This window comes from Monodelphis domestica, chromosome 3 (genome assembly GCF_027887165.1).
Source record: "Monodelphis domestica isolate mMonDom1 chromosome 3, mMonDom1.pri, whole genome shotgun sequence".
In the NCBI taxonomy this organism is placed as follows: domain Eukaryota; kingdom Metazoa; phylum Chordata; class Mammalia; order Didelphimorphia; family Didelphidae; genus Monodelphis; species Monodelphis domestica.
Window position 1 is genome coordinate 131959177 of NC_077229.1, and position 22750 is coordinate 131981926.

A 22750-nucleotide genomic window follows, 5' to 3' on the forward strand; every position below is an offset into this window, starting at 1 on the left:
AATCTACAGATAATCCTATTTTCCTATTCAAAAGCTCAAATTAGATTTCTACTAATCTTGTTATCTCAGAAAGATATCATGAAGAAGCAATAGTAGAGAATTCTTTTTTCCCCAAGAAATTTTAAATCTAGCCTCAGACACATACTAGCTGTGTGAACCTGGGAAAGGCACTTAACTCCCATTGCTTAGCCCTTCTGCCTGAGAACCCATACTTAGGATTGATTCTAGGAGGAAGATAAGGGTTTTAAAAAAGGGGGAAAAGAAGATATTTTAACATGAGTTAATTTAATTTCACTGTAAATCTGGAGCTCAAGTTTGTTGAGAAAAACGTATCATGGAAATTTTCAAGGCTAAAGATTGAGAAAGGGAAGAAATATGTGTTCAGTACCTACTAAGTGCCAAACTCTGCACTAAGTGATTAAACTAAGTCAAACAAAGGTGACTAGTGCCTGTTTCAGTACCTACTAAGTGCCAAACTCTGCACTAAGTGATTAAACTAAGTCAAACAAAGGTGACTAGTGTCTGAGACCAGATTTCATCTCCAAATTAAATGCTCTTCCCACTATTCAGTCCTGTCATTCAAAGGAATTGATTTTTTAAAATTTATTCATTCTTAAATATTTTTCCATAGTTACATGATTCATGTTCATGTATTATCACTTGAAACCTATCAAATGGATTGATTTTGACTCAAATATATGACAGGGCAACTAAGCAGCGGAGTGGATACTGCACTGGGGCCCAGTCAGGAAGACCTCAGTTCAAATCCAGCCTCCAACATTTACTAGGTTTGTAATTGAGGCCACACAGTTTTCCTCAGTTTCCTCAACTGTGAAATGAGCTGGAGGAGGAAATATCTTTGCCAAGAAAATTGCCCAAGGGCAGCAAAGAGCCATATAACATATTCTGCCCGATTAAATCAAAAGCCAAGAAGACAGACAGACAGCCTGCCTGCCTGCCAGAAGAGGGAAACTTTTATTTTTTAATTTTTTTTGAAAATTTTATTTAATTATTTAATTTAGAATATTTTCCATGGTTATAAAATTCATGTTCGTTCCTTCCCCTTCTCCCAATCCCCTCCCCTACCTGACATGCAATTCCATTGGGTTTTACATGTGTCATTGATCAAGACCTGTTTCCATATTATTAATATTTACACTAGGGTGATCGTTTAAAGTCTACATCCCCAATCATAACCCCATTGACCCATATATTCAAGCAGTTGTTTTTCTTCTGTGTTTCTACTCCCACAGTTCTTCCTCTGAATGTGGATAGTGTTCTTTCTCATAAGTCCCTCAGAATTGTCCTGGCTCATTGCATTGCTGCGAGAGAAATCCATTACATTCAACTGTACCACAGTGTATCAGTTTCTGTACGATATTCTCCTGGTTCTGCTCCTCTCGCTCTGCATCACTTCCTGGAGGTAGTTCCAGCTCCCATGGAATTCCTCCAGTTCATTATTCCTTTGGGCACAATAGTATTCCATCACCAACAGATACCAGAATTTGTTTAGCCATTCCCCAATTGGAGGGCAACCCCTTATTTTCCAATTTTTTGTCACCATAAAGAGTGCAGCTATGAATACAGAAGAGAACTTTAAAGACATTGTTAGTTAGTTGGCTGTTCTCACTCCAGCCCAGGCTCCTGTCTTAGCTATTTGACCCTGGACAAGTTGTTTAACCTTCCAGTACCTCAATTAGATGATCTGTCAAAAGAGAAAGAAATGGCAAACTACACCAGTATCTTTGCCAAGAAAACCCCAAAATGGGGTCGTGAAAAACAACAGGACAACAAAAAGGTTACCATATTTGTACTACCGAAAACTCTCAGTGCAAACTTGCCAAGCTCTATAGAAATAAGTTTAACGATCACAATAGGTAGCATCCTTAAGTAAGGATAATCTCATGCAACGAGAGACTCCATGGGGACATTGGTTCTAAAATAGAGATGGTTAGAGAGATAGTCTCAGAGCCAGGAAGACTTGTGTTCAAGTCAGGATTGATAAGACCCTGTGACCCAGGGCAAGTCATTTTACAACTTCTTTGTGCTCCAGGCAATTCTCCAAAACCATAATTTGCAGGAAAAGTTCAGCTCAGAAAGGGCAGATTTTTCTCCTCTGGGTGGAGTTCCTAAACTACTACATCCAACCATGAAGAGTATGATGTTGGCAATTAAGGCTTCCTAGCCTGTTAAAATTACTGGAGGGGCTGTGGTAGGTCATAAAGAAACTTTGCATAGCTGACCTTTCTTATTGCATGAATCCCTCTTGCTTAAGCTATAAATTAAAGGGCTATCATAATTCATCAGTCAACATTGAAGAAGTACCTATTAGGTGATAAGCATTTTGCTAAGTGCTGGGAATACAAAAAACAAGCAACAGGGTGCCCTGCCCTCAAGGAGCTTATAATCAAAAGAAGAAACATACATAAATCCTAAATGTCTACATTTTACCTTACTTTTCAATTTTAAAAACACTTATTTTCTATACAGTCCATCCTCCTCCCCAAATTCAGAAGGAAAACAAGAGCCATATAGCCAATGCTCAGTAAGCAAAATAAATTCCCATCCTGTCCATATCTTAAAATGTATGCTTCACTTTACATTTTGAAATCAATTACTTCTTTGTCAAGAGGTAGGCTTCATCAATCAGCCCTCTGGAAGCCTGGTGGGTAACTGGACTGGCCAGTGTTCTCTCAAGGCTTTCAAAGCCATTCAACTTTACAGTGTATTTCACTCTGAATCAGTTCATATATATCTTCACATGTTTTCCCTTTCATCTTTTCTTATGATGCAATATTCAATTACATTCATATAATTTTTCAACCATTCCTATTGATAGGCACTTCCCTTGGTTTCTAGTTCTTCACCATAAAAAAGAGCTTCTTTAAGTATTTTTATACATGAATCCTTTTCTCCTCTCACCCCTGCCCCATGCATAATATAGTATACATTTCTCAGGATGGTTGTGGAGATCAAATAGATAGTATTTGAAAAGTGCTTGCTTACACAGCTCCTCCCACTCAAAAACCTTCAAAGAGTCCCTATTACTTTCAGAATAAAATAAACACTCCTTAACTTGGCATTTAAAGGTCTCAACAATCAATTATCAACAATCTAAGTCCCCTTCCTGGTAGTTGCTATCCACAGACACAACCCCTCCTCCAGGTCATTATCTTTCTTTCTTTCTTCCTTTCTTCCTTCCTTCCTTCCTTCCTTCCTTCCTTCCTTCCTTCCTCCAGGAGACTGAAACTTGGTTTACAATTGTTTTGTCTTCCCCAACTCTTGCTCTCATACATAATGACTCTCCCCAAATATCCCAAGCACTCAGCTCTTCAACCTCCCAACTTCCCATGATATTCTCCTCCACCCCACCTCAGCTGCATGGAGATGGTCATTTCCTTGATCTTGGCATCACCCACAAATGGACCACCTCCAGATTCAAGAATTCTGAAATTCCCCATATCCAACCATAATCTACCGGCTTTTCACCCCTCTTCTGCCTTTCCTTAAATAATTTTACTCTTCATATTCACTGTGACCTCCAGTCCCTTGACCCCTCAATTCTCTGCCAGGCCATCTCTGCACTAGCCACTCTCTCCTTTTCTCTCCATATGGGTGACTGAATTCAACTCTACCCTACCCTCCTCTCTTGAATCTCCAGCCTTGGATCACTACCATTCCTCATCTTCCTGCCTACAGACAGTCATTCTGGCTGAGTTCCCTATAGTTTTATGTTTTATAATCTCAAGTGGGCCCTCATTATGGTTATTTAATTCTACTCTACCCTTGAGGCTCCTGCAAACATAAACTGTCCAGAGCAGAACCAAGCTTAGTAGCATCAAACGCTGGAATCTCTCATAGAATCCTTTCATTTTCATTCTTCCTCAAGCCTACCAGGGCTCCCCCTCTCCCTACTCTTTCAGCTAAGAATATTGCCTCATATTTAAAAATTGGAAAAATTGCCATGAGCTCCATCTTGTTCCTCATCTCCTACCACTCAGGTGCTTCCTTCACCCTTTTCCCACAAGATAAAGTGGCCTCCCTCCTCACCAAGGGGAATCCCTCTCCTTAATCAAACTCGCTCCATTCCAACAGACTGCCCCCTCAGGTATCCCCATATAGCCCTTCTTTTCTGTCTCCCAGTCTCCCTGTCCTCAAAGCACATCTGTAAAAGCCCTCCCTTGGTCCTTCCATCCTCAGTTATGTTGATTCTCTCTCTCTTCAGCCCTCTGAGGTAATAATACTCCTGCCATGGGTGCCTCCATCTCTGATTCTATTTTTAACTCCTCACAATCTGGCTTCCAAATCTGATTCTGCTGAAAGGGCTTTCTCTAAAGTTACTAATTAATGGACTCTTAGTTGCTAACTCCAAAGGCCTTTTGGCAATCCTCCTTCTCCTTGACTTCTCTGACTTTGCTGATCACTTTCCTCCATGCTTTCTTAGCACTAGGTTTCCAGGACACTACTCTCTCCTTGGTTGTCCTGTCTAACCACCACTTCTCAGTCTCCTCTTTGGCTCTTCCTCCAGATCACACCTTCTAACCCCAGAAGCAGAACCAGAAGAACATACTGTACACAGTAATATCAATTTGGTAAGAATCAACTATGAAACTACGCTGATCAATAGAATAATCCAAGAATATTCCAAAGGACAGTGATAAAAAAAATGTTATCCATCTCCAGAGAAAGAACAGATGAACTATAATTGGAGATTGAAGTATACTTTTTTTAACTCACTTATTTTGTTTGTATCTTCTTTGGCAACATGGCTAATATGGAAATATTCCTTCACTGAAATATAACTGAAATCCACATGCTTGCTTTTGAGAGAGGTGGAAGGGAGAGAATTTGTAACCCAAAAATATTTTTATGTGAATGTTAAAACATTTTTAGATATAATTGGGGATTTTTTAATAAAAAAATAATTTAAACAAAAATAGAAATAAAATCAGGTCTAGCTGTATGACCTTTGGCAAGTCTCTTAACCGCCCCTCAGTCTCATTTCCTCATATATAAAATAGAATTAATGATAGCCTATACCTCCTAGGGTGATGAGGATGATCACAAGAGATAGCATATTTAAAGTGCTTTAAACTTTAGAGAGCTATATAAATGCTGGCTATCACTAGTAACAGTAGTAGTAGTAGCATCATTATTTTTTAAGCACTTCAGCTCAGAGAGTTTAACTCTGAATCTAACATTCCAGTCCCACAAGAATGTAATACATCCCTAGAAGGCCCTAGACAGACAGAGGAACTAGGTCCATGAAAAATTTGCTATAAAATATAACATATTATTACACCATTATTCTTATTATCATCTGTAAAATGAGAGGGTTGGACCATGATCTCCCAGGTACCTTCCAGCTATTAACAGTTCTATGAATTACTTAAAAGTAAAAAGTTGAATCCCATTACAATAAACTATGATTGTCTAAAATTATGTGTTTTACTGGAATCTGTCTGCACTAAATATAGGGCTAAGATGGAGGAATTAGGTAGGATCTTTAAAAAAATTTTTGTCCAATAAGCACTGAGATTTCTGTAAAAATGGATATGGAAGAGACCTACAGGTAAGGGGATCTCAGAGTTGGAAAGTTAGAAGCAGCTGAGCCTGAAAAAGCAAGAAAAACTGGGATCAAATCCAGTCTCAACACTAACTGGACAACCCCGGATAAATCTTTGTCTGCCTCAGTTTCCTAACTGGAAAAATAATAATAGGCCATACTTCACAGGATTATTATAAGTATCAAATGAAATATCTGTAAGAAGTATCTATGTGTGATATGTATCTTCTTTCACAACATGATGAATATGGAAATATATACTACATGACAGCACAGGTACAACTTATATCAGATTGTTCAGGGAAGGGAAGACAGGAGGGAGGGAGGAAGCAAATTTGAGACTGCAAAATATCAGAAAACAAATGTTAAAAATTGTCTCTACATGTAATTGGAGAAAAAATGCAATAAAATGAAGAGTCTTAAAAGAGAAAAAAAAGAATTAGTTAGGATAGTGCCCAACACATAGTAAGTACTATCTAAATGCTTAATTCCTTCTTTACCTTTCCTTATTTAATGAACCCTATATAAGTAGGAATCTTTACAATATCTCCAATAAATGGTCACCTAGCAGCTGTCTGAAGATTTTCGCTAACGGAGAATTCATTCCTCCTTAGTTCTACTTTTGTATAGTTTTAATTACTGTGAATATTTTTCTTAGAGTCAATCAAAGCTTTCTTCAACAGATGTAGTAGTTAGTAGTTAGATGAGAAACTATAGGTGAAGAATGCTAGTTTACCCTGCCAGACTTTGGATTTAACTCAGCTATTACTTTTTATTGTTGTTACAAAAGAGGTCTCAATGGGAAGGGTGGAATCATAGATCTGGAATTACTAAGATGTAGAGACAAAAATATTCGTTGAATCCTTTTTTAAAGCCTCCTTTTAATAATCAATCCCTAGTCCTAACACTGTCCACCAAGACCAAGTAGAACAAATCCAATTTTTTTGGTACAGGACAATGCTTTCAAATATTTGAAGGCAGAGTTTTCTGATTCCTCAGCACATCACTTAAGCATTTTGGACATCAGTTTACACAAAAGGGACTCAGTTTGACCAGATCTATAAGGTCTGATTAGTATAAATCCTATGGCTGCTACCCTACTGGGAACTTGGGAGACTACACTTTGAGGTTATGCCCATACTATTTATTTACTCCAGTGTTCTCTAGTGTTTTCAGTAGGAATGGGTGTTGTATTTTGTCAAAAGCTTTTTCTGCCTCTATTAAGATAATCATATGATTTTTGTTGGCTTTATTTATTGATATGGTCGATTATGTTGATAGTGTTTCTAATATTGAGCCAGTCCTGCATTCCTGATATAAAATTCACCCAGTCATAGTATATGATCCTTATGATACATTGTTGTAATCTTGCTAGTATTTTATTCAGAATTTTTACATTAACATTCATTAGGGAGATTGGTTAGCCAGTAACACTATATTTGTGTCATAGAAAGAATTTGGTAGAATTCCTTCTTGAGCTATTTTTTCAAATTGCTAAAATAATAATGTAATTAACTGCCCTTTAAATGTTTGGGAGAATTCATTTATGAATCCATCTGGCCCTGAGATTTTTTTCTTAGGGAATTCATTAATGGTTTATTCAATTTCTTTTTTAAAAAAGATAAAGATATTCTATGTCCTCTTCTGCTAATCTGGGCAAATTATATTTCTTTAAAATATTCTTCTATTTCCCTTAGATTGTCAGATTTATTGGCATATAATTGGGTATGGTCGTTATGTCCAAAAAAATGAAATGTAAGTCCACTGAGTAATAAGAGACAGGATTCAAACTCAGGCCTAGGGCTTGGGTCTAAGATCAAAAACACTTCATTCACTCTTGTCCCCAAATTTCACCATTCTTTGTATTGGCTGCCCTCCCCTGCTTGGGCTGTTCTGCCTCTCTGAGCAATCTCTTTGTCTCCCTGACTTCCAAAGCCAGTTCACTACTGTGTGTCAGTTACATGCTGTCTCTTCCATCGGAACGTTCCTGGATCAGCAGGGAGAACATTTTTTTCCTTTGCTTATAACAATCTCAGTCCTAAGTAGAGTGCCTGGCACAAAGTAAGTGCTTAATGAATACCTGGTACAATCCTGAGAGACATGAGAAAGAATGCTATCCACATGGAGAGAAAGAACTGTGGGAGGAAAACATAGGACTTATCACTTGTTTATATGGGTAAAGGATTTGGGGTTTGGGTTTTAAAAGATTACTCTATTACAAAAATGAATGTTAATAGATATTGAGTGATAATACATGTATCACCCAGAGGAAGTGCTTGTCAGCTCTGGGAGTGGGAGAGGGAAAAGGGGAGGGAGAGAATAGGAATCATGGAATCATGGAAAAATACTTGAAAATAAATAAACAATTGTTTAAAAAAACTAATGAATTCCTGGTGACTGACTAATCCAGGTTCTCTCAGTGATTGGTAGAGGGATCTTGAGCATGTCTTTTCAACCATCTCTGTGATCTGTCTCTTCCCAGTTCTAAGAAGCTACAACAATTCTCATTTCCCTCTCTAGGGTCAGAAAGGATCCAGAAAACAGTCACCGAAAGTTGGGATGGGCTGGCCATCACATGATTAAGTGGAAAAGCCTATAATATCTGAAGTCAGGAGGTCTTGAGGAGAAATCTAGAACAGGCTAGACAATAGGTATTAGAAGAATGAAGTGAAAAATGGAAAGCACTTTGCAAACTTTTAAAACACTATGGAAACATCAGCTGTTACTACTATTACATTATGTCTCCGACAAACACATATACTAGAGCTTCCTCTGGACCCCAAATTTCAGAAGTGTAAAGAACCCTCAGAATAGAACCATCCTCCTCTGACTAGGAACAGCAACAATCCAAGAGACTTAGGGGCTTAAATATTAAGAGGGTAAGGGGTTTGGCTTGCCCATGGTTACCCAGCTAAGTGTTTATGTCAGCATAAATTGAGAACCCAGCTCTTCCTGACTCTAAAGCCAATGCTTCTACCCACATGTCACAATACCACTCACAAACCAGTTTTTTTAAGGAGTTCATTTTATTTTATTATTCTTTTTTAAAATTTTAATTAATTAAGAATATTTTTCCATGGTTACAAAATCCATGTTCTTTCTCTCCTTCTTACTGAAGCCAATGAGCAATTCTACTGGATTTTACAATGTATCACTGTTCAAAACCCATTTCCATATTATTGTTATTTGTAATAGAGATCATATAGAGTCTACATCCCCAATCATATCCCCATTAAACCACATGATCAAGCAAATGATAAACCATTTTTTAAAAAAATATTCAAAACCCAGTCATAACAGGGTGTATCTATCTGGAAAGTCCTTGTCTCTGACCCCATTCTGTGTGGCATACTATTCAGATGATGGAATAATCCCCAACCCCCAACAGAATTTTTCTTCTGCCGTGTTTTTGGATGTCCTTTACTCACAATTACCTTTTTGGGGGTAGATTGTGCTGTAGTTATTCTCTTTTACTTAACTATTTTTATTCCCCCCCCCCCCCACTTATAAAAACAGTTTCCAACATTTTTCAAAGAATATTGAGTCTGGAATTCTCTTCCTTCTTTCTTCCCCTCTCCACCCTCCACAATTTTAAATAATTTTACACCATAATTACCTTTTGAGGCAGATTACAGCCAAGCCAGTGGCAGAGCAGTCTAGCAACTCTAATACAAACATTTCTTATGTTTTAATAAAAGGAAGTTGAAAACAATACCCCCATTTGCTCTCTGGCAAACTGAAGTTGACTCTAGCAAGGTCCTGAAAGACACTTTGGGGGTAGATATGTAGGGAGTATAAAAGGAATTCTGATAAACTTAAAATATGGTTTTTAGGAGGATCACCAGAAAGATAGAAGGCCCATCCTGTCAAACAAGATTCAATCTAAAAAACTCTGGCCACTCACCCTTGAGAAACAACCTCAGAGAGGACACGGTAGCAATTCCCAAATAGGTGGAAGGCTGTTGTGGTGAGGAAAGGGTTATATTACTTCTATTTGTATCTCAGCTCAAAATAAGTTCTAATAATTAATACTGTGGAAAACTAGAAAGGGTTGACATGAGGTGAAGAAATGAGTTTCTCTAGTACTAGAAGATCAGGATGCAGTAGAAAGAATCTTAATCAGATATGAGTTGGACTGGGGGAATCTAAAGTCTCATCCATCTTTGAGATTAGATTTAGAACTGCAAAGGGACCTTAAAGGTTTTCTCCTACAATACCCTCATTTGGGACTGAGGGATTTGAGCTAAAAAACAGGAATCCAGCCACTGACAGGACAGTGATTTGACTCTTCTGATTCCAGATATGGTTTCTTTTTCATTGACAGGAATCAGGACATCCCTCTCCTTCTTGGCCATCGATAAACCATCTCCCAAAGGCAGAAGACTGTCCTGGGAATAAACTCAGCACTTAGCACGGTGTCTGGTGCATGGTAAGCATTTTTAAAGTGATTTTTCATTCAGTGAAACAGTGTATGATTTGATGACTGTAGTTTCAACTTTGAAGGATCCCATGATGAAACCACATAATAACAAAGTCTTTCCAGTGCCCAGGTCATCAAATCCCCTGAGGCAGAGTCCAAAAACAGACTTATTTTTGGTATTACATCACCTTGAATCTGACTATATACAAAGTTGTTCTACCTTCTAAAAATGTCAGCCTAAGTCAAACACATTTGGATAAAATAAATAAATAAAATAAAGGATACCTAGTGTTCCAGCATTATTGATGTAGGAATTAATCAAAAGAAAGAACAAAAAAGCAGTATGGTTTTTGAAAGTAGAATGCAGGAAGCGTAAGACTCAAGGTTATAGAATCTTCTTTTTGTATTCTACTAGATGTAAGGGATTTTCCCCCCCATTTTTTCCATTTAAATTTATTTGCTACATGAAAAAACTCAATTAACTCTCTCCTCCCTCATTCTCCCCTGTTTAGAGGAGCATCATTTGAAGAAAAGATATGTGTATATATATAAAATTGTCTTACTTATTTCTGTTTATCACTTCTTTCTCCAAAGACCAAGATTTTTTAAAAAGTGCAAATGGAATCCTCTCCATTGGAGGTCTTTCAGCCAGTGGTCACGGATGTAATAAAGGGAACTATGGTTCAGGTACAGGTTGGCCTGGGTGGCCTCAGGAGGCTCTTCAAATTTTGGACTACTTTCCCCTACCCTGGAGAAGTCTACAATCTAGAGTGAATATATTAAGCTCCAGGGAAAACGTTATAACAATAACACTCACAATAATGGCCAGCACTTATATTGCTCCAAGGTTTGCAAAGGGCTTTACAAATACAGTATTACCATGTTAGATCCTCCCAGCAACCCTGGGAGGTAGGTGCAATTGTTTTATCTGTAGCAAAGCTTGCATTCCTAACTTAAAAGTAAATTGCAAGACTGGGTCAAAGGGGATTAGGTTCTTAAAGAAGCATGCCCAAAGCAATTCACTGGGCCAGCCAAGAACAATGGATGTCAATAGGCTATTTACTGCTTGGGGGTATATTGACAGGATCCGTTCCCAAAGAAAGGCTAAAGGCTGAGATCTAAACCAAAGAAACAGAATAGACTAAAAAAAATGGCACCCAATAAAGTGGAAAGTTATTTCCATGGTTTCATTCCAGACAAACTGGCTTATTTGTTATTCTTCAAAAGTGGTATCACATTTTCCCTTCTCCATACTGTTCCATAGGCTGTTTCCACATGCCTGGAAAATATTCGCTTCTGTCTCTTAAATAAAATTCACAGCTCCCTTAATTAAAGGTTCAATTTCACTAGGAATTTTCTCAGTTATTAAGGTATCTATAGCCCTGATTTATGCCCCTGAGGTAAGGAACTGCTCTTTATTTTGCTTTGCTATTCCCAGTGCCACAATAGATTTTTGTTGGTTTTTTAAAAACCCTTACCTTCCTTCTTATAATCAATACTGGTTCCAAGGCAGAAGAGTGGTTGGTAAGGGCTAGGTAACGGGGTTAAGTGACCAGATTTCAACCCAGACCTCCTATCTCTAATCCTGGCTCTCTATCCACTGAGCCACCCAGCTGCCCCATTGGTAGGTTTTAAACAAATGCTTACTGAATCAAAATAAATTCATCCCATTAGAGTTTACATTGGTAAGATCATGGGTCTGGAGCTGAAAGTGACCTCGGAAATCATCCAGTGCAATTGGGCCAATAAGGAAAATGAAACCTAAGGCAGGTCACCCTCGGGTAGCCAGGTGGAGAAGTGGACAGGGCACTGGCCTATTGTCAAGAAGACCAAGTTCACAGGGCAGTTTAGGAGGCACAACGGTTAGAGTGCCAGGTCTGATGTCTTAGTACTTCTTAGTTGTGTGACCCTGGTTGAGTTGCTGGATGGAGGAAGAAGAGGAGGAGAGAAGGGGGAGAAGTTATAAAAGTAAAATTGACAAGCTGTGGCAAGAGATGATTTAGGGGGTGAGAGAGTAAAAGCTCAAGGAGTGATGGCCAAGTTCAAATCCAGGCTCAGGGTCTCTATAGGCATTCACTTAACTTGTTTGCCTCAGTTTCCTCCACTGCAAAATGGAGGTGAGTGTGCCAGTGGGTATGACTTGTCTTGGGTCTTGTGAAAGAAGAGGAGGGTCACCAACAGTTTCTCTTTTAGATCACTTCCTAATTAACCTTGACCATAGCTTTAATCATGTCACCCCTAGGATCCACATCTTTTCATGGCTCCCTCCTTTAAGGGACAGCTAGATGGGTCAGTGGATAGAGAGCCAGGACAGGAGATGGGAAGTCCTGGTTTCAAAGGTGGCCTCAGACACTTCCTAGATGTGTGACCCTGGGCAATGACAACCCCAATTGCCTTTATTGCTCTTTTGCCTTGGAACTGATGCTCAGCATACCAGGATGGTTTTTTCTAAATAAATAAATAATAAATACATTTTAAGCATTTACTTTGAACCAGGCACCAGTTGTGGTCAGCTTGGAGACACAAAAACAGACAAAAGGCAAATCCTACTCCAGAAGACCTCACAGTCTAAAGGGGAAACACCATGCAAACAACCCTGTCCAAACAAGCTACATACAGGATAAACAAGAAATAATCTACAGGAGAAAGGCACTAAAATGAAGGGAGATTAAGAAAAGCTTCCTGGGAAACGAGAGATGTTGGGGGGCCTGGAAAGAAGCCAGGGAGACTAGGAAATAGAGATGAAAAGGGAGAGCTTTCCAGGCATGGAGGGATAGTCAATCAGGGAAAATGCCCCTTCAGGAGATGCAGGGTCTGGAGTGAAGGGGTGCAAACTGTAAGAAGACTGGAAGAGGGACATGAAGGGGGAGGCAGGTAAAAGGACTTGGGACACCCAGAGGGTTTATATTAATAATAATAATAATTAATAATATTAAGGTGACCAAGGAATAGTGTTTGAAATTGACCAAATTAAAAAATAATAATATTAAGGTGATACAGACACACTATATTTTACTGAGTATGGGGGTTAACATGGTCAGATATGAGATTAGAAGGATCCCTTGGGCTACTGAGTGGATGGGATAGTATGGGGAGAAACTTGTGGCAAGCAGACCAATAGCAGACAACTATAATAATCCAAGAGTGAGGGAAATAGAGTCTTCACCAGCTGTCAGGAGAGAAGGAGGCTTGTAGGAGAAAGAAGACAAAAGGTAAAATGGACAAGCCAAGGCAAGAGATTAAATAGGGGAGAAGAGGGTGAGAGCAAAGGGTTTTAAGCCTGGGGGACTGGGAGGAGGGGTAATGGTGGTCTTGACAGGAATAGGGAAGTGTGAAAGGGTTTTTTGTTGTTGTTTTAGGGATTAAAGGAGGATAAATGAGTTGAATTTAAGATTTTTTTTTTAATTTAAGACATCTATGGGATATTTAGTTCCAGATGTTGGTTGGAGGTCAGCAGAGGGGTTTGAGCTGCATAAGTAGATTTGAGGAATAAGTAGATTTGAGACGATAACTGAGTTTATGGGTGCTGATGAATACCAAGTGAAACTGCACAGAGAGAAGAGGAGCCAGCCCAGGAATAGAGAGAGTCCAGTGGGTGTGAGTGATGTGGATAAAAATCCAGCAAGAGGCTTAAGAAAGAGTGATCAGATAAGTAGGAAGAGAACCTGATGAGAGTAGCCCTGGAAATACAGGAGAGACTAAAGGCGGGCACGATTGCCAGGAATCTGAATTCATTCTTAAGAGAAATGGAGATCTACAATAAAAACAAGATATCCCAGGGAAGGCTGAGGGTCCTCACCTATCTGCAATAGGACCTAGATCCCTGGAGAAACTCAAAGTAGTGAACTCTATTTTAAAAACAAACGAAAAACAAACTTCCAAAGGATTGACTCACAAGCGCAGTTGCTATCTCTGGAGAACTCTGTATTTCTAATGGAGGAAAGGGATAGGAAGGATAAGAAAACCTGAATAAACTAAAATACTCCTGTGATCATTCATTCCTCACCCAAAAAAGGATGAGAGGAGTTTAAGAAATTAGGGTCATAACCAGCTTTATTCTGTTATCTCAATTAATAATAAATAAGTAAATGCTAAATTCAATATATATGCAATTGAAGGATTCATAAATTGTCCTGGCAAGAAAAGACCTTGGTCAAGGATGTTTAATATCACCTTTACCCATCTCTAAATCTCCAACCTTATTCCCCACCCCAACCTGGGCCTGTCCAGGTCCATTCTATCCGGCTCTGCACAAGAAAAATCGGAAAGAAAATGAGAATCCTGAAATCTGGGAAGGAAAATCAAAATGAATAGTCCCCAGATTTATGAACATTGTGAGGAGTCCCATTCTGTGAATATTCTTACTGTGCAACAAATTCAAGGAAATGGGGCTCATCCTAATTGACCTTTATTTAACACTTTTAAATGGGCCAAGCAATTTAAAAACATTGGGGTGGGGGAACATGGGGTAGCTCAGTGGATTAAGACCAAGGCCTAGAGGGAGGTGCTGGGTTCAAATTTAGCCTCAGATGCTTCCTAGCTATGTAACCTTGGGCAGTCACAACCCCATTGTCTAGCCCTAACCACTCTTCTGCCTTGGAACCAATACACAGTATTGATTCTAAGAGAGAAGGTGAGGGTTTAAAAAATTTTTTTTCCCAAACAAAACACATTAGAGCCCCCTATAAACATGGTGATGTAGGTGTTAAAGATATCATTATTCTCTTTTTATATACAAGAGAAAAAAGTAAACTCAAATAGCTTGTCCAGAGTCACAAAGCTATAGATTATCAGAGGCAGAATTTGCAATCAGGTCTTCCTGATTCTAAGGGCAGCAACTTAAGCCACTATATCAATCTATCTCTAATAATGATGCTTAGACTTATATAGAATGCTACAATTTACCAAAAGCTTTTCTTTCAATAATCCTGATGTAAATGCAAGAGGGATATAATACAGTGCAGTGAAAAGAACACTGTATTCAAAGTCAGAGGTCCTAGGTTCACATCTTATTTCTGCCTCTCCATAGATGTCTCACTTTGGGCAAATCCACTAACCTCTCTGGGTCTCATCTATAAAAAGAGAACATAGAAGAAATCTCTTCCAGGTCTTGATCTGTAATCCTATGAATCTTTTCCAGCCCTACAACTATGATTCTAGGATAAATATTGTCATTTCCACTTTATAGATGAGGAAGCTGTGTTTTATGGAGGTTATGAGTTCATTGAGTCACAGAGATTAAGGTGTTAAGGAATCTTCACACCCAAGGTCAGTAGGTTTCAAGTTCAAGGTTCTTTCCCTAAATTAAATTTCCCCAAGACAGCCAGAGATAATCCTTCACTGTTTCATTCCGAAAATGAATTCTATCTTACTGGGGCTCCTCCTCTCATCCCTGACAACTGGCTAAGGCCCAAGACTTTCTCAGGGCTTCCATTAAAACAAAAACCATATTCAACAAGCATAAAATACTTTTCTTTTCCCAAGCCTAATGGCTCTGCAAAAACTATGGGGCAGCAGTTTCTGTGTCGGACAGCCTCCTACGCAAAGGCTTCTTATTCCCATTGTTCACTGGCCTCCCACAAAAGAAGGGAAATGTCGAAAACCAGACCATGTGTCTTCTTAATACAAGATGTATGCTTTCTCTTTTTGCCAGAGCAAAAGGCGGGATGAGGGGAAAAGAAGATAAAGCTGAAAAATCTCTTTCTGCTGCTAAGGGAACACATTTTTCCTCTTCTTCATTTAACTGGTCCAACAGAGCCAAGAAAGAGTCTCCTTCCCCTCTGATGTCTATTTGGCAGAAGCACAAACCACAGAAGTGCCCCAAAAGACCCCTTTCAGACACAGCAGATGGAAGATTGCTGTCCAGAACAGCCTGGAAAGAAAGCTCTACAATTTCCTAGACAGAGTTAAAGGCTAGTCTTTGGTCCTCAGGAAAGGTCAAGAGAACCCATAAATCTGGCCATGAAACAGAAGCTTCCCAAACAAGTGCAAGTGTGACAGCTAAAAATACCTGCATCCAGAAAACCAGACAACAAACCTGCTAAGCCCAGAAATACACACTTTTCACCTACACATTCCTCTAATGTGCAAAGAAAAGCTTGGTCATCATTCAGAACTTACAGTTAAGAAAAAAACAAACCAAGGACATCCTGACTTCGGAAAATTAGGTGGGAGTGAAGGAGATGGTGACAATTACCAGGTTTTTTTGGTTATTGTTTTTCAATCACCTTAATTTTCTAAATATCTTCCTCCTCTCCAACTCAGAAAGCCATTTCTTGTAACAAGAATTTTTAAGAGAAAAAAAAGCACAATTCAACCAAGCTGACCAACACATCTACTAGGTCTGACAGTATATGTCATCTTCCATCCCCACCTCTCCCATCTTAGCAAATAAAAGGAAAGGGCATCTCCTCTGGAGTCAACTTGACACCCCTTGTTAATCCATTGTTAAGTATTATTATGCTAGTTTTCTACAGGTTCCAAGCCCCCAAAATGCATCTAGTATCCAGAAAATCACTGCCACTGAGAAATCACTAATATAAAAAACCTCAGAATAAGAGGTCTGCCTGGACCAGTGTAAAAATAGTTGGGTTTTAATGACACAAATCACAGAGGGCACAGGGAGGCACTACTTTGGATGAGAATTTCAAGGATTGTTAGCAGTAATTCCCTGATAGGAATATATAGTGTTTTGGAAAGGAAAGAGAGAGAAAGAAAAAGAGGGAGGGAGGGAGGGAGAGAGAGAGAGAGAGAGAGAGAGAGAGAGAGAGAGAGAGAGAGAGAGAGAGAGAGAGAGAGAGAGAGAGAGCACATTTTAGAAAGGCGAAAGTTGGAAAGAGAAGAAATCAACCGAAAAAGAAACTAGTTTTTGTTTTTTTTGGTTTGACTTTCCTGAAGTCCAGATGGTGTCTGGGAAAATCAGCAGGAAACATCGGCCAAGTCAAAGAAAGAGACAGAACGTAACTGGGCCCAGTCTCAGGCCAGAGCTCCAGAATAACCTCTTCTTGCAAGTAAATATTCCTTGATAACATTGTTCTCTTCATTCCGAGTCTCCATCACAAAGGAAGAATAGCAAGGGATGGCCTCCGTACCACTCAATTTCTTACAGGGAGGAAACAAAATAATATGCTCACCTCCAATAAGTTATTATTTCAGTGGCTCAAATATTCTGCATCCAAATAGAGTTCATTAGAGGCTAAATCTGCTATTCAAAGCCGGGGATTCAGGTCGCTATACTAAAATTATTCATTGTCCAGAAAGTTCCTTTCATTCATCCATCCATCCATTACTACTCATCCTCTGTGTGCAGTCTTCTTTCTAGTCTTAATTTCTGAAGCATTATCTAGGACCACAAAACCCTGACAAGTGAACAAGTCCAAACTTGTCAACCCCAATATGCTAATGAGGCTTCCGACAACCCATACTGTCATTGAGCTGCATGGCTGAGGGCAGTCCCTACTGGAAGCTAGCTTTCATAGGCTTTTCTTGATTGATTTTTCCCAACTTCAGGCTACGAGTTCAATGATTAAGCTCCAAAGTTAAGGAGCATTGTCGGGGGTGTCTAAGTGAAATCTGGGAGTGGGGGGATGGGGTCTAAGGCCCCAGCTGCACCACAAACCAGATCACCCCACCACTGCCTTTTCTCAGTGCATCAATCCTTTAAGGGGGTGGGGGGAGGGGAAGAAAAGAGAACGAGTCTCTGGCCCGAACTCACTTGGTACAACTGAACAGGGCAATGATATTCCAGAACTGCTAGAAGGTTCATTTATGATATTAACACACGTGCAGTCACCGATTTCTCTTCCTGTAAGTCGACACCCTGACTATAAATGTTTGCATAAATAATAAACTATCTGCTATGGGAAATCGAATCTAATTGAATGAAAAACGAATCCCTTCCTCCCCACCCCCCAAAAAAACAACTGCAGAGTTCGACCTCCTTTCCACAATATTAAAGACAAAAATACTAAGTTTCAGATACCCAAAGTAAAAAACAAGGGGTTTGTTTGATATCAATTTTCTCCTCCCTTCGGCCCAGGTTGGTGGGGGAGGGAAACCTCGGGAGGATTAGAGGTAGAGAGGAATAAACGGCCAAAGTTGCCTAAGCATGTGCCTTCAGAAGCTAAAACCAGGATCCAAGCGGTGCTGATTTTGTTTTGTTGTTGTTGTTGTTTGGGGTTATTTTTAGAGATTAGCTAATAGACCCCCTGGCCAAGTGCAAAAACCCCAGGATTCTGTTAGGGGCTGGCCATTCCGTGACACGTTCTCAAATACATCCAAACTCGATGGCAGCCTTAAAGTCTTGTCATTGGAAAAGTGAATAACAAAAACACAAACACATACACACAATAAACAGCTAGCCCTATGTTGGGTTCGTCCAAGTACTCACTGCGCATCACTACCCGAAATGCATTGGCTTGGAGAGTCTCAAGAAGTCTAAGAAAAATGTCAACTTACTGGAGGGTGAATCCGGCCCTGTATCCAAAGGTCATCGTGCGGCTAAAATCCCTTCCAGGGCGGAGGTCCAAAAGGGGTGCAACAACGGAGCCCAAGGAGCACAGTCCCCTGTATCCAGTTGCGATGCAGCTCGCCCAAGCCCGTTTTCCCCCATGTGCTCGGGCCGCCGCACGCGCTCGCCTCAATGGAACGTAGTGCTGGCGAGCGGCCCTCTGACGTCACGACTGCTCGCGAAACCTCGGAACAGCGCGGCGCGGCGGCGGCGGCTCCAGCTCCCCGCTGTCCTGCGCGCGCGCCCATAGAGGCCTGCCTGTGTGCATCCCGGGGAGCCCAGAGCAAGGCGGCGGGTTCCGGTCCTGGGAGGGTGACCCTGGGGTAGGCAGGCAGCAAAGGCCCCTCATCTCCTCTACTCTGTAGCCAGCATCTCGGGGCCCGCAGGGCGAGCAGAGGGATGAGTGGAGGGAGGGGATGGATGGGCTGCTGCGGCGCAAGGGCCCACATGGTGTGGGGGAGGGGACGCGCGTCCTCACTGGGTGTGCGCTAGCTGCGCGGTCGGCCCAGGACGAGACTAGCGGAAAGGGCATCGTTGGCCCTTTAAAGGACCCCTGGAATACACATACACGTGCGCGGATTTTTTTTTTTTTATGGGGGAGGGTAGCAGGAGGAAGGTACTGCGCGATTAGGTGCATTTCAGGAACCAGTCTTGATTCCTTGTGCCTGAAGGCTTTAGGATCCCTACCCAAAAGAGATCTAGCTTGGTGGGAAAATCAGTGAGTTAGAAATTAGAAAACTAGCCTAGTCCTGGCTTGGGTCCTCTGCCCACGGGATGTTAACGCACTCTCACAACTTGTGAACAGCAAATAAGATAGTTAATATACCAAACATAAATCTCAAACCACTTCTATAAATGTCAGTCCTTAATAAGTTTCTTCCTCTGCCTTGACCTCAGTTTCCTCATCTAAAATGTGACAGTTGGACTGGGAAGCATCCCGGGATCCTATGATTTAAAGCTGGAAGAGAGAAAGGTAACCTGGTGAAATAGAGAAAACAATGAACTTGGAGTCAGTGAACCTGAGTTTGAAATGTCAGTGCGACTTTTGAGCATGTCATTTCACCTCTGGTTCTCAGCCTTCTTATCTGGAAAGTCAGAAGTTAGACTACATAACTTCTAAGGACTTTTCCATTACCCAAATCTATGATCACATGAATATTAGAGTTGTTAGTAATTCATATTTATGTAGCATTTTTGAGTTTACAAAAGAGCCTTCCTCTCAGTAATCTACTTGAGATGGGTAATACATGTGTTCATATCCCCATTTTACAGACTGAGAAACTGATGGGACCTGTCCCTAGTTATACAGCAATGGGACCTGGTAGAGACTGAGGACTAGAAGTGGAGAAGTTTGCTTTCCTTCTTCTGCCCAACTGGTAAGGATTGATTTGTACACCATTGGGACAGACTCAGCCTTCAGTTAAGTTATTCCTCTCCATTTACAAAGAAGTCACTTGCTTAGGCAGGGAAGTAATCAAGAATGTGAGCTTCTTTTACCAATGCCAACTTATATATGAAGGCTAAATAAATGATTCATTAAAAATTATTTTTAATATCTTTTGAAATAGATAAAGAGAGGAATAATACTAATAGAGCCATTCCTGGTGCAACCAGGGTACACTACCACCATGCCACACTCTATCATTTCTACCAAAGTAGAATCTGGAAAAATCTGGTTACAATGAACATAATGGAAGCTAAGAAAGGAAAAAAAGATAACAACTAACTTGAAGGGGAAAGAATGTTATATTGCTAAGGCCTATCCTTTGGGAAAGTTCTGAATAATTTTTAAAATGTATTTCAGTGGTATCAACCTGTGTCCCAAACATTAATTCAATTACTCCATAACTATTGTGTGATAAGTGCTGTGCTAAGAGTTGATTATACAAAGAAAGCCAAAAGACTGCCTTCAAAGAACCTATAGTCAAACAAAGGGACCAACGGGAAATAACTATTTACATTGCAATATATTTACAAGCTAAAGTGGAAATAATCAGCAGACTAGAAGGTACTAGAATTACGAGGAATTTGGAAAATCTTTCTGTTGAAAGTGATATGTTAGCTGGATCTTGAAAGAAGCCAGAGAAGACAGCTGGCAAAGAAGAGGAGGCAGAGTATTTCAGGTATGGTGAAGAGTCAGATGCTGTGTGTCTTGTGTGAAGGACAACAAATTGGTCAGGGAGAGGTATAAGATGTAAGAATACTATTCTTACATTCCACCATAAATGGAATGTAAAATAAGTGGAATGTAGAGACAGATCACTAAGAGCTTTAAATGTGAAACAGAAGATTGTGTATTTGATCCTGAAATTGATATGGAGACATTTGAGGTGAGACATCATTGAGGAAGATTACTTTGATTGCTATGTGGAGGATGGATGGGAATGGGGAGAAATTTATCGCAGACAGACCAACTACCAAGCTATGATATAACCTACTAAGAACAAATCTATGAAACTGTGTGTGATCAAAGTACTAACAACTTAGTTAATTTTGTAGGGGGAAAGTATGGTGCTTCAAGCAACTGGATGAAATAAAATGATGTGACACTACACCAGAAATGGGTTGGGATTGATTGAAGAGATTCTTTGTTACATAAAATAGCAAACCAGTTTGGATTCTGGCATTCAAGTAGCAGACTTACTTAGAGGAGAAGATGATCCAGCAAAAGCCCTGAAAGAAATCAGCTTGGTGGGTAAGAAGAATCCCTTTCCCTCTTTGCCTTAACCAGAGGATGATTTGTGAGAGAGTGTGTCCCAGACGTTTGAAGGAATGGTTGTGCCCAATGTCCTTAATAAATACTAAGAACGAAATTTGACTTGCTATTGATATCAATTGAGAGACATTGGGGAAGAGTATACTGGGGGGCTCATGAGCTATGTAGTACTAAGGAAACCATCTCTAACTCCAGGTTTACCCCTTATAAGGATGATATTAGAAATTAAGTCTTGTAATATTAGTTTAGAGATAAGAAGTAGAGAAGCTGGCCTGAGAAAGAATTGGAGATTGAAGCAGATCTGAGACAGAGTGTCAGTTTCAAATGTTGACAGTCTAATGGTTTTTCTGTGTCAGTTAGGCTCTCTGGGAGTTAGCAGTTACTCTCTGGGAAGTAGTTGACAGTTACACTCTCTCAGAATTCGGAGAACAGGTGACATCTTTTCTCTCTCTTCTCACTGTCTGAGGGAAAAGGAAAGAAGGGAAAAACCAGAAGGAGCTAAGTGATTTTCCTTTTCCAACTTGGGAAACACTAGTGACTGTCTATTGCTGTTACATAAATTGTTTTTATATCTGAGAAAAACAAAGAAAGGCCTGGTCTTTGGTTTGGACTCTGAGTCTGTTAAGGCTCAGAGACCTAACTTGGTTCTTGCTGAGGCTCAGCCAACTAGCCTTTGTTATTTTTATAACTTGAAGACAAACTTAAGAATTATATACTTTGTATAAGGATAATAGTGTTTAGTTTATTGTAAAAATAGGGAAAATTTGGGTTAGTCAAATCAGAAAGGATCAGTGTAGTCTGTGGAAACAGGAGAAGCAGTTCTTTGCGGAACCAGGGAGTTTTATTTGGATGGAGTTAGAATCCCTTAGAGTTAGAAATCCTTTTTTTATCCTTATATTCTTTTTTTTTTTAACTCAACATGAAAATTATTTAATTATAATACTGCCAGTTTACTTTCTTTTTTTTCACTTTAAATTATATTTTATTTGATCATTTCCAAGCATTATTCATTAAGACATAGATCATTTTCTTTTCCTCCCCCCACCCCCCATAGCCGACGTGTAAATCCACTGGGCATTACATGTTTTCTTGATTTGAACCCATTGCTATGTTGATAATATTTGCATTAGAGTGTTCATTTAGAGTCTCTCCTCTGTCATATCCTTATATTCTTAATAAAAAGTTTATTTTTCTATAAGAGTCTCCTTAGCATTCTTGCACCTGCCCCTGAAGAGAAGTTCACTTAAGAGCATCACTTCACTGATATAAACTGAAGATACTTTGTAAGCATAGCAAGCAGAATATCAAATCAGTTAATAATCAATAATCAATTCATTGCTCATTATTTTTACAGTTTTCACTTATTATTTTTATACTGTAGAGTCCTAAAAGGAAAAGTAATCAACTTACTACAATTTATTTCAAGTATAGCAACTCAAAATTCTTAGAGACTGACAAGCAGTGAACCAAGAAGTACTAAGCACTGAAAAATATATATGTATATATATAATATATAATGATATATATCTCATATATCAT

At 39.6% G+C, this 22750-nt stretch overlaps 1 long non-coding RNA gene across 1 annotated transcript; it reads left to right on the plus strand.

The window, feature by feature from the left end:
• Nucleotides 1–19115: 19115 nt before the first annotated feature.
• Nucleotides 19116–22477, plus strand: LOC103100691 (uncharacterized). The gene is made up of 3 exons (XR_001629173.2): nt 19116–19468; nt 19768–19871; nt 20995–22477. It is a non-coding gene; the product is annotated as an uncharacterized LOC103100691 (long non-coding RNA).
• Nucleotides 22478–22750: the final 273 nt, after the last annotated feature.